The following is a 12,839-nucleotide window of genomic DNA, read 5'->3' as shown; positions in this document are numbered from 1 at the left end:
GGAGGCTCTAGGGTCAGCCACCTCCGCCCAGCCAGTCACCTCCAAATTCAGGGTCTCCAAGCTACAAGACCCCAACCCACTAATAACCCAGGACTTGGGTTGTAGGGCTGCCCGAGCTCCACCCACAGATTAGCTCTGCGTGTGTTCAGCTGGGGGCTTGGGCTGAAAGTAGGGCGAAGGGTGGGCACTCAGGTCAGCTCTTACCCTGGTGGTGGGAGGAGCTTGGAGGGCACAAGTGCAACTTTCGGTTTCTGCTTGGGTTTCATCTGCCCACTGCCCAGTGGCTAAGATGTGTGGCCAAGCTCCTGGCCACCGCGGGATAGAGAGAGTCAGAGACCTGCTATGCTGTGGAATTGTATGTGTGGGGGGCGAGGGCAGTAAATATTTTCTTAAGAACAACATAATCTCCCACTGTCTTCAATCAATATTTGTTGAATCAATGCACAGAACTGCTTGAGCCAACTTCAGAAACAAAGGGACAGTGGCGCGTGGAAGTGGCCACTTTGCAAGTGGACGGTCCCAGACTTCACAGCCTGGGGTGTGGGGCCTTCAGGACAGCTTCTCCAGGGGACTCTGCCAAGGTTAGAGTTTGACCCTTGCAGAGTGACACACACTTGATCCTGCCAGTGGCTGCAGAGGGGGGCTCCGGTGCAAGGCACCCTCCCTGGGGATCCCCAAGCTGCCACTGTGGTTTCTCCCCCATCGCCCAGTGGGGAGTGCTTGAGGACCTCCTGGGACCCAGAGCCCTGCTCTCAACTCCCAAAGGAACCCAGTGAAGGTAGGCAGGACGGCTGAGTGGACCGCGTTCCTCTTCTTCCGGCTCCAATTCCAGCCCGATCTGGACTTACACTAGACTAATGCCTCCTCTTTCTGGAAACCAGGAACAAGAAGAGGCACAGCTGGGAAGAGCTGATCAAGCTCCTTCTTGGCTTGCCAAACCCCTGGCCCAGATGTCATGTCCCATTCATCCCACAGGTGTAACCTGGGAGCGATCCCCCAGTGTGTCCCTGGCCTCCCTGGGGACCCTCCTTAGCGCCCATAAAGGGAAAGCCCCGTTAGATAGGAAGCCAACAATCGTTCAGCCGTGTCCCCTTGCCCCACTCGGTCAGCCGTGTCCCCTTGCCCCCCTCGGTCTGAGAAGAGCACCTCCTGTCTCGGGTTCCTCCTGGAGAGGCACCCACCCTCTTGCTGCCTTGCTTTGCTCTGTGTGCACGGAACAAGAACCTGCAGTCGGCTCGTCTCCAGCAGCAACTCCAGATGCCAACCGTCCCTCTTGGCTGCTTGTAGAGCACAGGCTGGTTACCGCAACGAGCGTCCGTGGGACGCATCTCCGTGGCCGACCTCGCGCCCAGCGGGAAGTGATGCCACGTTCACCTCATTGTCTCCTGCCCAATGGCACCTGTTTCTGCTGTGTCCCATACAGGTGGCACTGCTGCCCAAAGAACTAGGAGGTCTTTTCTGGGTAGGCCCGCAGAGGTGATGCTCAGACTGTCCTTGTCTCTTGCAGCAGTGTGGACAATGGAGTCCCCTTTCACAGGCTGTCGATCCACTCGGCCGGTTAGTTCTGTTAACGTTCACACGGTGGCCCAGTTGGCCTGTGGGCCCCCTGCAAGCTGCCTCTGCAACATCACCCCAGGCCCCCATGACACCGTCCTGGCCCCAGCTCTGCAAGCAGCCATCTCCCCCAGGAGCCCTGACTCCTTTTTCTTGCAAGATTTAGGACCTAGGACCAGGCTGCACTTCTCACTGGCTTTTGTCCTTGGGGAACCCCAGTCTGGAGAGGATCCAGGAGGCTCTGGGAGTGGAACTGACTGAACTGACAGGGTAGTTCATGAGAAGCAGGAATAGTCAATAGAAAATCCAGATCAAAGGGCTGCACTGTGGCATAGCGGGCAAAGCTGCCTGCCACACAACATCTCATTTGAGCACCGGTTTGAGTCCCGGCTTCTCCATTTCCAGCCCAGCTCCCTGCTAATGCACCCGGGAAAGCAGCAGAGGACGCCCATGTGCTTGGGTCCCTGCCAGCCATATAGGAGACCAGGAAGAAGGTGCTGGTTTCTGCCTTTGGCCTAGCACAGCACCAGCCATTGCAGCCATCTGGGTATTAGACCAACAAATAGAAGATCTCTCTCTCTCTGTAACTCTGCCTTTCAAATAAATAAATAAATCTTAACAAAATTTTAAAAATCAGGCAGCAACTAGCCATAGGAGGAACAAAACAAAACCGACATCGCACACCAGAAGGGGAAAGTGACCCCAGTTCTTTGATGACCCAGCTGTACACAGCTTTCTCAGAGGCACGGTCATGGGCACGGTGATGTCGGTTTAACCAAAAATTGTGAAAGACAAAGGTATTTCAAATAGCTCATGGGAAATATAATTAGAAGTTAAAGTTGCTTTGATGATAACACATTTTGAAATTCGGGAGTGGGTGTTTGAAGTCGAGGGTGTGGGCGTGGCCTGCTATGGGCATGGCCATGGTCCTGGCCTGCTGTGGCCCTGGCCCTGGCCTGCTGTGGCCCTGGCCTGCTGTGGCCGTGGCCTGCTGTGGGCGTGGCCATGGAAGAAGCTCCTGGCTCCTGACTTTAGCTTGGACCAACTGTGGCCATTGCGGCCATTCGGGGAGTGAACCAGGAGATGAAGATTCTGTCTGTCTCTTTCCCATCTCTTTACCACTCTGCCTTTCGAATAAATGAAATAAACCTTTACACAACACCTCTTGGGAGACCTGGATTGCCTCCCTGGGTCTCTCCTTCGCCCTGTCCCAGCCCCAGCCACCCCAGCCATCGTAGGGCCATGAGCAGTGAACCAGTGCAGCCTGTCTCTCTCCCCTCCCCCACCTTCTCTCTTCTCTGAGTCTAAACTTACCTTGCATTGTATTTCCGTGAGAGTTTGGACGTTCGCTGGTCACGTGGAGTTGGAGAAGAGTGTGGCTCCTTCTTCCTCATAGAGGAGGATGAGGAGGGGGAGGACAGGGCACCGGCACTAATCAAAGGGTTGTGCTTGGCCCCACGCAGGGTCCATACGCACATATCACCCGAGCCACTTTCTCATATTAGGGTCTGTGTGGTCTGGGTGGGCTTCTACGCTGCCCGCAATGCCCCGTCATCTCATTTCCACGCTGAAGGATGCTCCCACCTGCACTGATGGTTGGTGATCACCATGGCAACCGCCAGGACATCCTACAAGGAGAAAGAGAAAGTGACACCTCAATGCTGAGAATTACCCTGCCCCCTTCCCCAGAATTCCGTGAGTCTTCTTCCCATCTCTTGGAGTATTGCTGCCCCATTTCTGTGATTCCGCCCCTGGCAGGTGTGAGCCACCCCCCACCCCCTTCTCCGATCACTGAGTAAGTTGGTGCTGTTGATGCAACCTCGCCTGCACCTCAACGCCTAGCCGCAGGGGCTGGATTCAAACCCAGGTGATCCAGCTCAGAAGTCAGTTCTTAGCCGATATTCTACATTAACCACTTAGATTGTAGATATTTTGGTAATGTCAAAAATGAAACTATTGTGGGCAGTAATATAAACAGGCTGTTGAGAAGTGTAAATTCAAGTGGTTGCCACTTTGTGGGTACAGCGACCAGGCGCGGGAAGGGTAGAACAGGAAATTGATGGTATTTTTGTTTCGCTTGCAGTTGCGTGCGTCCTGGGCCCATCGGGACCAAGGGCCAGTGCTGCATCATCTCGTACCAGAACACACTGCTCTGCTTCTGGTCCAGCTGCTCGCTAAGGACCCAAGCACTTGGACGCCTGTCAACCAGGTGGGGAGCCTGCACGAAGCCCTGGACTCGTGGTCTCTGCCTGCCTCAGCCTCAGCTATCGCAGCCATGTGGGGCATGAGCTAGAGACAGAAGACTGTTGCTGTGAGGTGAAATTTCTCTCTTCCAGCCCTGAAAGCTACAAGTTCAAGGTGAAGGCGGCAGCCTCGGGTGAGGTTCTCATCCCTGCGTCATGACCTCACTCACGTCACATCTTTGCTGCTCAGTCTCTCCCCTAAGCACGCGTTCCTGAACACCACCCCTACCCCGACTCCCGAGCTCATTTCTTCCCAAGGGCCCCCTCTCCTCAGGGGGCTACGACCCCAATGATTGCTTTCCAGGAGGGCAAAAGCTACAGAAGTAGGGGTCCTTTGCATCAGTTCGGTTGAAATGCAAATCAGATTAAGAAAAGGAGATTCCAGCAGAATAGACAAACTCAGGGCTTCCTCCACCCCCACCTTGTCCAGAGGCAAGGATTTCCCAGGCCCCTGGGTGTTCTCCTGCACCCCACGCCTGCCTCCCTTCAGCCCCCTCCCTAAGCCGTCAGCCTCAGAAATGGCTCCCTTCTGGGCCCAGGGTCTCTGGCACATTTGCGCCTCAGAATTGAGTCAGGTCTCAGAGCGGCACGAGGCTCTGGGGTTGGGGAGTGGGAGATTCTTCCCTCTGTGTCTGGGAGGCACGGGGACCCGGGAGCAGAGCCCATGCCCAAAGCAAGCACGGAACCCCGGCACTGACCCCGCCAATCCGCCTGCCTCTCAGGCCCCGCAGGCCCAGGTGGGCAGGCCTCAGTTTGCCAGGCAGTGCTGGATAAAACGTCAGCACCTCCACTGTTCTCCTGCTATCGGTCAACTTCAGCCTTGTCCCTCTTGCTCTCTGAGCACCAAGGGTCCATGGGTGCTGGTGAGTTCGTGAGAGATCTTCCCTCTCTAACAAGCAATGCAGCAGAGCTCAAATGCCAAGTACCAACTGTAAAAGACCTCTCATGGGGCCATGCAACCCCCCGTCCCCGTCATTGCTCTGAGCCAGGGGTGCCCAGGGCGGGGGCCAGGAGACTGAGTTGGGTCCTTGGGCACCCACTCAGAAGCCAGAGGAGGAGGTGTGGCTTTCTATTTAAGGGACAGGCACAGGCCAATATTTTTAGGTGCCAGTTGAGACGTACTTTCCTCTGCAATGTCTGCTGTGCTGACCCTGTGGGGTGCTGACCCAGGAGGGAGGCACGGCTGCCGTCTCGCCAGCCAACATCTGGATTTAAGTGCAGGTCTGCTTCCTCTCTGCTCCGCTGGTGGCTAGGCCTGCAGCTCCTGAAGGGATGCTCAGGAAGTGGGTAGCAATTTGAACCTGGAATCTTGCTGGTCTCTGGCTTTGAGTCAGAGACCAGACCACCCAGGCAGGTGGCATTTGCCAAGATGGGGCCAAGCGCTGCCTGGAAGCTACATTCACAGCTGAATGTCAGAGCTGGCCTCACGGACCCACCACGTAAGGTGCACAGATGCTTCTGTGGCTCAGAGAACATCTCTGCCTTCCCTGGGAGAGTTCTGGGGGCTCCAGACTGGGCACAACCTTGGCAGCGGGCCCAGGCGCATGCAGCCACAGGGGGTTAGGCTGTGTCATGGGTGAACCTGCCTGCCATAGCCCCTTGCTCTCCAAGTCTTATGATCTGCTATCTGAAGATGGGAGCATGACCTGATTCCTGCTCAGGTGGGGCCTGTGGAGAGTGGTGAGATGAGGTCATGGCGGTGGGCAGCCCCTGACTGAATCCTCTTGGTGGCTTTACAAGAACGGGGAGGGAGACCAGCTGCTCCTGCCTCACCCCGTCTCTCCCTGCTTCACCCCGTCTCTCCCTGTCTCTCCCCGTCTCTCCCCGTCTCTCCCTGCCTCCCCTGTCTCTCCCTGTCTCTCCCTGTCTCTCCCTGCCTCTCCCTGTCTCTCCCTGCCTCACCCCGTCTCTCCCTGTCTCTCCCTGTCTCTCCCTGCCTCCCCTGTCTCTCCCTGTCTCTCCCTGTCTCTCCCTGCCTCACCCCGTCTCTCCCTGCCTCACCCCGTCTCTCCCTGCCTCACCCCATCTCTCTCTGCCTCTCCCTGTCTCTCCCTGTCTCTCCTTGTCTCTCCCTGCCTCTCCTTGTCTCTCCCTGCCTCTCTCCCTGTGTCTCTCCCTGTCTCTCTCTGCTTCTCCTTGTCTCTCTCTGCCTCTCCCTGTCTCTCTCCACATGCCCCAGGGACCGCTAGCCAGGCCATCGCCAAAGGTGGCCCCTCAGTCCTGAAGATGCAGAAGCATGAGCCAAAGGAAAGTCTTCCTGATGGAGTGGCTTGCCTCTGGGGTGAAGGCAAGTGTTGGCTCCCACTGCAGCTGAGAGTTCACGCCCCAAGGACTTGGAGCTCCTGGAGCATTTTCAGGCTGCTGGGACGTGGGGGGAGTGGGACGTGGGGGAGTGGGACGAGGGGGTTCTTGGCTGTCCCATCAAAGCTGCCAGATTCTCATCCCCTTGACTTGCAGAGAGGAACCTTGGCGAGTAGAGGGACTGGCCTGGGCCATACAGCACAACTTTTCTTGCTTCTTCCTTCAGGATGGAGCTTCACTAGACGCCATTCCCCAGGGTGTCCCAGCAGGTACCCTCATAGCACCCTGTTCCCAGGGTCTCCCTGGTTCCTGGAGCATGCTGGAGCCTGTGGGAGCCGGGGAGGTCAGTCCGGAGCACAGGTACAATTTCTCAAAAGAAGGATTTCTCCAGTGCCTCCTCCCTACCCCCAACAGAAGTGCCACCCCGCACAGGCCTCGCTGGGCCCTGTCCCAAGTCATCTCACAAGATCCCAACATCTGACTCCTCATCCATCACTTCCTGTCTTAGTGGTCCCTGAGCCACACAAGGACCTGGCCTGTGGCAGACTCGAGCCTATCCTGTGTATGTGCACAGCCCATCTCCACAAGGGGAGGGTGCCCTCGGCTGGGGGCGGCACTCTGGGCCTCTCACTCACAGGCACTGGACCGTTGCCATGGCTGTAGCAAGGACCACAGACTGTATCACAGTTCATACAGCAGGAACCCAAGGCCCAGGGGGCACAGTGGCCCTTCAGCCACACAACAGGGCCATCATTGGAACTCACTTCATCCTGATTCCAGACTCTAACTGCGGAACAGCTCTGAATCAAAGGAAAGACAGCATCTTCCCTAGCAAGTCTTGTGTAAAAAAAAAAAAAAATCCAGAAAGTTCCGTGAGTGCACATCACAGGGTTTGCTGCACACCGAGCTAGGATCACCTAAGGATAGGGAGCTGTCAGAAAGGGTCCCACCACAAAGGTCTAGGCCTTTAGAAGGCCACGGAAGGGTGGCATGCCCCCCTGGGGCTGCCTGAAGGACTGAGGGCAGGAAGCAGGTGCTGGAGCCACGTGGGGACGGCAGCCTGTCGGGGCAACAGCCCACGCCACTCATATTCATCAATAGGTTCATCCTGTCGGCCCGAGGGGGGTAAGCGGGGTGCTGGCACAGACCCACCCCAGATCTGGTTGAGGCCAGGTCACAGCGGAGTTGGGGGCAGCTAATGGGTGGACAGAAGACACCCCCACGCCCTGGGAGCTGCGTTGGTAGGTGCAGCTTCAGGCGTCTTTTCTCTTATGGAGAGACAGCGGGAGCTGGAACTGGAGAAGCAGAGGGGGACTGCAGGGGCCAATGCCACGGTCACTGCTCCCTGAGCGGGTCCCTGAGCCACTTCCCTGCCAGGCCGAGCTGAGCTGGGAGAGGGCTTCCCTGAAGAGAGCTGCTGAGTGGACTCGGGGTCTGGGAGAGGAGGAAATAGCCAGAAGGAAACAGACTGAATCCCGGGTATGTGACAGTTAGCAAAACATTCTCTGAAGGGTGGAAGTAGTGGCTGGGCAGACGTTGGCATACAATGTCCTCAGGGGAGGATATAGCTGGAGCCCGCTGTCCCCCCTCTCCTGTGGGGGGGCTGCCTCTGGGTCACCTGAGGCCCCCATGGCCGCAATAGCTTCCAGTCGGCTCAGTGACCCCCAGATAGGCTTGGCATGCCAATTAGCAAGGCCGGGGTAAGCCCCCTGTACTTCAGCCTGCTTGCTCTGTTTCAGGCTCACACAAAATCCTCTCCCTGCCCCACCTCCCACTGCCTCCAAAGTCATAATATTTACTAGGAATCAAGCCGTGGCTAAGAATGCAGAGGCTGTGGCAGCCTCGGAATTTCTGAGGCACACGAAGTAATTTTAGCCGTTGCTGCGGGGAGCCAAGGAAAGCAGCCCAGCCTGGGTGCATGCGTCAGAGCTCAGGGAGGCTTCCTGGGCCCTCCCCTGGCAGCTCTGCCCAGACCCTGGCAGGGCAGCAAGCGGACACCCTGAGGCTGCGGGAAGCTGAACCACTTCCAACTTAGCTCCATGCTTAGACAAACTCTGGCTGAATCCTCTGGGTTGCAGGTGATCATGGAGCCTGCCCCATTTCCCGGGGGACTGCAGGTGCACTGTCAGGTGCTCCACGCTCCCGAACAGGATGGATCCACGTGGCTCTGCACCTGCACCTTCTCCGCTGAACCGTCTCCTGCATGCATGCCTGGCTCTGGCCCCTTCCAGATCAATGCCCCATGGGATGCCCACCTGCGAGCTGCGTTAGCTCAGCCCTTGAGAGCAATGGAGAAGCAATCAACTGGCACGCCTAAGAACTAGCAGGGACACTGGTGGGCAGGGTCGAGGAGGGAGGGAAGGCATGAGGTCCCAAGCCAGTCCTAGCATTGCTACCACAATGACTCCCACTAACCCTGGCCAAGAGCCTGCCAGGCTGACCTAGACAAAGCCCAGTGCCTTCTCTTTGCCTGGCATTGCAGGCCGCAGAGCCGCTGTCATGTACAGGAGGCAGAGCCAGGCCAATCAGCAACACTGCCACCAGGTGAACGTGAATTTCAAGAACAAACAATGCCTAGGTCCGCAGTGGCAAGGCCAGCAGACCAGATGTGGTGGAGCTGGGGAATTGGGGGTCATTCAAAACCACCCAGGATGCCAGCCCCTTTGCAGTCCTCACCCCCTGCCCCCAGTGTACAAAGAGCCGTGGGGAGTGCAGTCACTGTGTAGCTAAGTGCTGTCTCCAAGTCCTGTAGCTCCTTTAATCTGAAGTAAAAGCATTATGTATTTGTAAACATACATATGTGCATATATATATATACTTCATTTATTTAAGATAGCTCTTCCACGTGAGTGTCAGGAGTCTGGCCGCTTGAGCCATCCTTTGCTGCTTCTGGGAGTCTGCCCTGGCAGGAAGTTGGAACTGGGGTGTCTGCTCCTGCCATTAGCAGTCCCAGAATGCAGCACCCAAATACTGGCTGATTCCCAACGGGGAATGGCCACCAAGGGTTCCCCCAGCCAGGGGGGACCAGCAAAACGGGGTGCAGGCAGCCACATGCCACATCCCTGGAAGGACGGGAGCAGTAGCTGTCAGCACGGATTGTCAGAGAGGGGACAATGACCCCCTCCCCCAGTTCTGGGCTACATAGAGGCAAGGAGGGCCTTCCTCGTGGGGCCCCCAGCCACCTTGCCCCGTCTTCCTCACCCAGGAACCACAACAGTCCACTCGACTTTCCTGAAACACATTCCTGGGAACACAGACACAGTGGGAACAGGGGTTCTGGCCAGGGAGAGAAGGCAAGCAGCTGCAGTGCCCACCCTCCTTTGGGCCTGGCACTCCCAGTGGGGGAACCCTCTCCCCACCCGATGGGGCCTCTTCTCAGGCCCCTCCACCACCCACCCCAGGTCTCCCCTGTAAATGGACCATTCAGGCACCCTGTTCCTCCAAGCTCGAGCACAGGACAAGAGCAGGCCCGCGACTCATGGCACCTCCCTCAGACAGAAGGACAGCACAGACTTGGGCAAAATAATTTTATTGTTTAAAAAAATAAATGTTATACCTGACATACAAAAATGCTTTTATAAAACAGTTTGAAAAGTTTCAAAAGGCACTAGTTCTGGGTGTGCTTCCAGGGCCCCGGAAAAATCAGGGCACACTGGCAATGCTGCCCTGGGGTGGTCCGTCCTCCCCTGGCTGGGCCAGGGCCCCAAACCTGAGTTCACTACCATGGGACAGAGGACAGAGCACATGGCGCCACAGAGCCTTGGCCCCAGACCTCCGCAGGTCTTGGCTCTAGGCCCAGGCACCTGCAGCTCAGATGCTCACGTCCACCTGCAGAGGCCCTCACGCTGGGTCCTGGGGGAGGAACCCGCTTGTATCTCGTCCTGGAGAGAAGGTGTCCGACCCCCACCCCAGGTTCTGAGCTCAAGCGGATCTGGGGCCCCTTGCCACTTGTGCAGAGTAGGCGAAGGACCGATCCTGACATCCAGGTCTGTCTGCCCATGCCGGCTGCAGGCCGCTCGGAGGCAGCCCTGCTGCTCTCAGCCCTGGGAGATGGGCCCATCCCTCCGCAGAAAGGATACAGAATTAAAGGCTGGGCCTGAGAACCCAAGATCCCGCAGAAACGTCCCCGGCCTTGTGCTGCCCACCTGCCCCCTTGCCCACGCTGGGTCGCACAGGCATCTCTGTGCATACCGGTGCACCCCTCCCCTGCAGAGCTGGGAAAGGAGGGCATTCCACCAGAGGGCCCCTTCCCTGCCCCCCAGCCTCCAGCTTGCAGGAACTGCATCCCCTGTCATGGAGTGCATGCCTCACGCTGCTGCAGCATTCTGGAATGTTCCCTGCTTTACCATGAGCTCAGGGAGTCCCCTGCGTTTCTCTCACACCCCAGGAACCAGGAGCCTGGGGAGCCAGGGGAGTGGGCTGCATGCGATTTCCTGAAGGAGGTCTGCTATCCTCCCAGGAGCTTCAACTGCTTTGGGGTCCTGCCATATCACACGGCAGTAGGCATGTGATAGGTCTGATATAAAGGGGAGGGTGGGTTCTGCTCTGGGGTAGGAAGATGGCACGGTACACAACAAAGCAGAGAACACACCATGTCCAACCCGTATGCCTACAGCAGCAGCAGCTTAAGAAACAGTGGGGCCGGTACACAGGCATAGCAAACTAATCCTCTGCCTGTGGCACTGGCATCCCACATAGCTACCGGCTCAAATCCTGGCTGCTCCACTTCCAACACAGCTGCCTGCTTATGGCCTGGGAAAGCAGTGAAGGATGGCCCAAGTGCTGAGCCCCTGGCACCCCTCCACTCATATGGGGAAAAAGCTCCTGGTTCCTGATTGGCTCAGCTCAAGCTGATGCAGCTACTTGGGGAGTGAACTAGCAGGTGGCAGACCTCTCTGCGTAACTCTGCCTTTCAAATAAAAATGAAATAAACCTTAAAAAAAAAAGATGCAGACGACAGTGCCACTTCCACCTGTCACATCACCGGTGTGCAGTGAGAATGGTTGTTACCTCAGACCACAAATGTACAGTCGGGTGAGGCGACTCCAGGGACTGCAGCAGAAACACGCGGCACCTCCCAAGGCCGAGCTACACCCACCCAGGCACCCCTTGATTTTTCCGTGTGAAACACACAGAGAATTTCCAACTACTTGTTTACTCCCCAAATGGGTGCAACGGCCAGAAATGAGACCACACCAAAACCAGCATCCTAGAACTCAGTCCGGACTCCCATGTGTGCTGAGGTCTGAAGCCCTGAGGCCATCTTCCTTCCCAGGCACATCAGCAGGGAACTGGATCAGAAGCGCAGCAGCCAGGACCCAACCTGCTGCCCAGTGCTCACTGAATGCTGGCACCACAGACGGCTGCTTAGCTTGCTGTGCCACCCTGGCGCGGTCCAGCCTTGGAGGCACGGCCTTCTTTTACCCTCTCCCCTTCTGCAGTTTCCTTGACAACAGTGAACAGGTGCTGGCTACGCTGACCTGGCACGGTGGCCACTCGCCTCATGTCACCACGGGCTTTTCCTACAACTTCTTCCCCCTTTGGCCCTGAGCTTACAGAGCCAAAGTGTCCACCTGTGGGCCTGGAGGTGAAACCCAGCTGTGCAAGGCTGCCTCAGACAGCTGCTTGTCCCTGCTCTGTCCTGCTGTCCCGGATTCCTGTACAGAGGGGGAAGGAGGGACGAAGACAGAGCTAAGAGGAACTCCCTAAGAGGAACTCCCAGGGTTGGGATGCCAATGTGTGGATGGAAACCCTCGAGGGAATATTCTGGAATATTCGTCCCCCGAGATGCTTTGGTTAAATGGCTCTTCTAGGAACTCTGGGGGGGGGGGGGAAGGGGAGGGGCGCCAACGAACATTAAGAAACAGGAAGCCGAGAGACGTCCTCAGGCACGGGAGCAGACGCGTGTCTGAATTCTCATCGGAATCTGGCAACAAGAATCCGGGAGTCCTTGGTTGCTTCTCCGCCACACAGGGCCAGCCTGCCGAGGGAGGACCGTGCTGCACTTTACAGATATGCAGGTGCACGGGCAGGCCCTGCCCACTGACTCCTGGGCTCCAGCAGCGATTGTCACCCCCACTGCACGAGGCCCAAGGGTGAGGAAGCAGCTAGCAGGGCCTAAGAATCTAGCCCAGCTCCAGGGAGGCCACCTAAAAATCACACGGGCAGGGCTGGCGAGGTGGCACAGCGGCCGCCCGAGTCGCCAACATCCCTCACGGGAGAACCTGTGCGCGTCCCGGCTGCTCTGCTCCAGTCCAGCCGCCTGTTACCTTGCTTTTCAAATAAATAAATGAATAAATAAACACATCTTTCAACAAGGAATCAAGCAGGCAAGCTGCAGGCTTCGGCCCGAGCCTCCTCACCAGCACCTCAGCCATGGCGATCTCCCGCCTGCCTGAGCCAGCCCCAGGGCCGAATGTCCGCGAGTCCAGGCCTGTGACACAGTGTACCAAGGCTTTCCTCACTTCCCTGAGGGAGCCTGAGCTTCTGGAATTCCTGAAAAGCCCCAAGCCTCAGGTCCTGTAGGGCCCCTCGATGCCCCGGTTTGCCAGCAGGTGGGAGTTAGGAAGGGAGCCCTGCTTCTCAAACTCTGATGAGAGAGCGCAGAGGGGCAGGGTGCCTCTGGGAAACTCAGGACGAGGCCACATGGGCCCCCAGAGTGGCCCCGGGGCTGCGATCTCTCTTCCCCACACCAGGGGGAGGGTGGGGAGCAGGCATGGGCTGGGTAGGGGTACTGTATCC

The sequence above is a fragment of the Ochotona curzoniae genome, unplaced genomic scaffold, assembly GCF_017591425.1.
Source record: "Ochotona curzoniae isolate NIBS_2020 unplaced genomic scaffold, NIBS_Ocur_1.0 contig_4792, whole genome shotgun sequence".
NCBI classification, from domain to species: Eukaryota; Metazoa; Chordata; class Mammalia; order Lagomorpha; family Ochotonidae; genus Ochotona; species Ochotona curzoniae.
The sequence above is the reverse complement of the archived record's forward strand: the minus strand, read 5'-3'. Positions refer to the sequence as shown.